Source organism: Schistocerca cancellata, chromosome 2, assembly GCF_023864275.1.
Source record: "Schistocerca cancellata isolate TAMUIC-IGC-003103 chromosome 2, iqSchCanc2.1, whole genome shotgun sequence".
NCBI classification, from domain to species: Eukaryota; Metazoa; Arthropoda; class Insecta; order Orthoptera; family Acrididae; genus Schistocerca; species Schistocerca cancellata.
Genome location: NC_064627.1, coordinates 216,693,074 through 216,697,356, shown reverse-complemented (window position 1 = coordinate 216,697,356; position 4,283 = coordinate 216,693,074). Strand labels below are relative to the sequence as shown.

General features: G+C 44.4%; 1 non-coding gene across 1 annotated transcript; it reads right to left on the bottom strand.

Moving 5' to 3' along the window:
- Window positions 1–893: 893 nt before the first annotated feature.
- On the bottom strand, window positions 894–968 carry Trnat-ugu (transfer RNA threonine (anticodon UGU)). The gene has a single exon. It is a non-coding gene; the product is annotated as a tRNA-Thr (tRNA).
- Window positions 969–4,283: the final 3,315 nt, after the last annotated feature.

The window sequence follows — 4,283 nt, the reverse complement described above, 5'->3', positions numbered from 1 at the left end:
GAACCTCCGCCGGGACCAGCCGAAATAAATGGTAAACGTATTTGTCGATGCAGAGAAAGAGTTTGGCAATGTGAATTGGTGCACTCACTACATTTAAAATCCTCATAAATATAGATATATGCTACAAGAGGGACGGCCAAGAATTCGGCTCACGAACCGTGCCCTGATATGAGTGTCATAGCACTCAGCCTGGCTGCACATTTCCCGCACGGCGATGGCACGCTGTCCGAGAGTGAGGAGGGATAAGAAGGGGAGACTGCGAATACGCCTGATTCAAACTGCAATACACTCGTACTGCATACGACGCGCTTTTATATTTCATATTCCTCAAAAACGTGCCAGGTTTAAATGGCAATACAGTCGCGCTGTATACGACTCGGCTTTATATTTCAAATTTCTCAATAACACATACACAAAAAACATATATGCTGTATTATTTAATTAATTTTGGCACGCTGAAGACATGGTATAATTTTTATCTGGTGCAAACTGTTCGCACACAGACAGACAATTTCACAGATTTTCGCACTCAGTTTGCCACGTAACCGTGACTTATTTAGTTTTTGTAATCAGAAAACGTTCTTTCACACACGTATGTTGATCGAAATATTAATTCTCACTATGGAGACGTCGAACCTTTATCTGCGGAAAACAATGTGGAAATCCTGGGCATTTATAACATAATGGGATTTGTCTTTGAAACGGGAATTACATTGCATACCAATCAGTTAGGTGTACAGGGGTGCGTTTAACTAAAGTGATAAACGGTCTCGAAAACAGACAGATGATTGGCAGTGTCCTCAAAACGTTTAGATAGTTAAATGATAATTAAATCAAGACCCTAAGCTGTCGACAGGCGTTGATATACATCAACGGAGACAGTTGAAAATGTGTGCCCCAACCGGGACTCGAACCCGGCATCTCCTGCTTACATGGCAGACGCTCTATCCATCTGAGCCACCGAGGGCACGGAGGATAGTGCAACTGCACTGATTTATACCTTGCACTCTCCCCGTGAGACCCACATTCTCAATTTAATGTCCACACATTACATTCGTAGTGCCGCCGCCCATTACACTCATTACTCGCGGCAGACAATGTTACCGAGTCCCGTAAGAGTTCGGACAATGCGTGTGCATCCAGCACAGAAGAAGGAGGTCAATGGCTCTGAGCACTATGCGACTTCTGAGGTCATCAGTCGCCTAGAACTTAGAACTAATTAAACCTAACTAACTTAAGGACATCACACACATCCATGCCCGAGGCAGGATTCGAACCTGCGACCGTAGTATCACTCGGTTCCAGACTGTAGCGCCTAGAACCGCACGGCCACTCCGACCGACCCGGGGCACACATTTTCAACTGTCCCCGTTGATGTATATCAACGCTGTCAACAGCTTATGGTCTTGATTTAATTATCATTTCATTCTAAGAGAGCTGCATGGTCACCGATGGTATCTGTTCTTTCGGACATGTCCGAAAGAAGAGGTACCACCTTCATATAGTTTAAGGCTAACAGACCACAATGAATTCTTCAAACCTCGCATTTTCTTCAACGACAGTGACCTTAGGAAACTGGACTATGTTTGTCAGAATTTGTCCCTCCTACAACTCCAGCCTGTAAATTCCCTGACTTAATCTGGAAAAATCTGCACAAGATTTCACCATTATAATAAAGAAATATTTACTGAATATATTTTCTACGAGATCAGTTGGATACTACTCTAGAAGTCGCCTATTAATTGATGCCGCCATTAGACAACTGATCTAGATGTTGGTTGCAATATGTCATGTGTGGTGTATATCACCCGTCATCTAACCTACTACAAATCAAAAGTATCCGAGACCTGTTACTGGACATTAAATATGGGTTATAACCATCTGTCGCCTTGATAACATCTTGAACTCTGCTGTAGATACATTCATTGAGGAGTGTGTGGAGAAATGGCAGCCCACTCGTCCTCAAAAGCCGAAACTAGAGAAGGAGGCGATGTTTGAAGCAGGGATCCGGAGCGAAGGTTTCCATTGCCTTAGTCCATTTCAGTATTGTTACTGTCCAAAACCAGTGCCTCAAAGATGCTACTTTATGACAAGGTGCAGTGGTCCTGCTGATAACACAATGTACGTATCCCAACTGTTGCTCTATTGTGCGCAGCACGCAATGCTGTAATATGTGCCATATCTTTCCGTATTTTCCGTTTTCCTAACACCACCTTAACCACGAAAAACACCCTAATTCCTTGCATCACCATCTCCTCTATGCTCCACGTTGGCACTACACATGATGGCAGGTAACGTTCTCCAGGTATCAGCCAGATCCATAGCCTTCCATCGGATGGCCACGTGCTATAGCGTCATTCACCACTCCAGATCACTCGTTCCCGCTTGTCAGTTGTCCACTGGCGTCGCTCTTCGTACCACTTAGTAGCGAGTACTGATATGTGTGGCTTATGAGGAGCTTCTTCAACCGTTGTACCTCATTCTCTTTATCTCGCTATGCACAGTGACTGCCCTAGCTGGTCTGCTGGTAGCAACTGACGAGTTGTCGCTTCCGTTGATTTCAGGCGATTTTTGACAATCACACTCTTCCATGCCCGAAGGTCCCTGTCCATCAGCCATGAGGTCTGCGTGGTCTTACTTTTTGGCTGTAGTTGTTCCTCCGCGTTTCTGTTTCACAGACACATTTCCTGTCGTCGACTAGGGCACCTTTAGAAGGGCTGAAATGTCCATGGTGGATTTGTTGTTCAGATGACATCCAGTGAGCCGGCCGTAGTGGCCGAGCGGCTCTAGGCGCTTCAGTCTGGAACCGCGCGACCGCTACGGTTGTAGGTTCGAATCCTGCCTCGGGCATGGATGTATGTGATGTCCTTAGGTTAGTTAGGTTTAAATAGTTCTAAGTTCTAGAGGACTGCTGACCTCAGATGTTAAGTTCCATATTGCTCAGAGCCATTTGAACATCCAGTGACTAGTCGACATTCGAAATTACAGAATCCGACCAAATTTATGGTACATTCAGGGCTTGACCGGAAATAAAAGTAATAGAAGTGGAAGCTCCAGATGGCTAAGCGTTTAGAAAATATAGCATTTTTAGCGTGGGTCGAGCGAGACATTACCCATTTTTGTTAGCGTAGTTTCCAGGCAGCGGTTGGCGTAGCGGAAAGAGTACAGAACGGTAGTCCGAGGATCGTTGGGTAGAGTCCATATGCAGAAAACATTTTTTATTTTTTTATTTTGAATTTTTACGTTACTTATCAAGCTAATAAACCTAAATAACGCTCAATTCTATCGCTACCTATCTAACTACCGCTTGTGCCTTTTCCCGCGGTTACACAGGGTCGGCATGGTTAATCGGATTTGGCAAGGTTACTTTAAGTGGTGGCCGGATGCCCTTCCTGCAGCCACCCCATACCCCCGGGACGGAAATAGTGTACCCCAACTCTCTCGGACCAGTGTAATCCATGAAAAAGTGGAAATGTGTTCAGATGTGTGCAAACTATGTAATAACTTAGGCGGAACGAGGTGACCAGCCCCATATTCACCTAGCGGGATGTGGAAAACCGCCTAAAAACCACACATCCAGGCTGGCCGGCACACCGGCCGTCGTCGTTAATCCGCTGGGCGGATTGATCCGTTGCTGCCGCGCTTATGTGAGCCCAGAAAGCAGCACATTAGCGCTCTCGGCTAACCTGGCGGATCAAAATAACGCTCAATATATTGTATTTATTAGTATTTTTATGAAAGACGTGAGATGGAAAGAAAATTTGGGATTACTAACAAATAAATAACGATAGTATTTGCAGCATTCATGAGGACTCATAAATAACTTTCCAAGAAGGGATTGTAAGTAATGCGCGTAGGACTTCGTATTTCGTTATTGTCATTTTGACCTTCGAGCAGCACTCAGCCGCCGAACGCGAATAATAGGTTAACAGTGCAGGTGAAATCGGCCCATGGGCAGTTGGGAAAACGTTGGCTACGGCTATAGGGATCATTCACTTGCTAGCTCTCGACCGAGTAACGTTAATTTTTTTAGAATTTTGATTTTCTAGAGAAATTTTAAAACAGCCATGTAACTGTAAAAATGCAGCGTATGTACCACGTGTAAGATGCCGAGAAAATTACTGCTCCTTTTATTTTTACGCTGAACATCGTCCCGGCACGTGTAAATCCTGAACTGTAGAATAATAAATGCATCTAATTTTTTTAAGCGTTTGTTAATGATTCTGTCAACAGGTGCAGTATTTATATTAGCCGACTAGTTTCGAACCTCACAGGTTCATTTT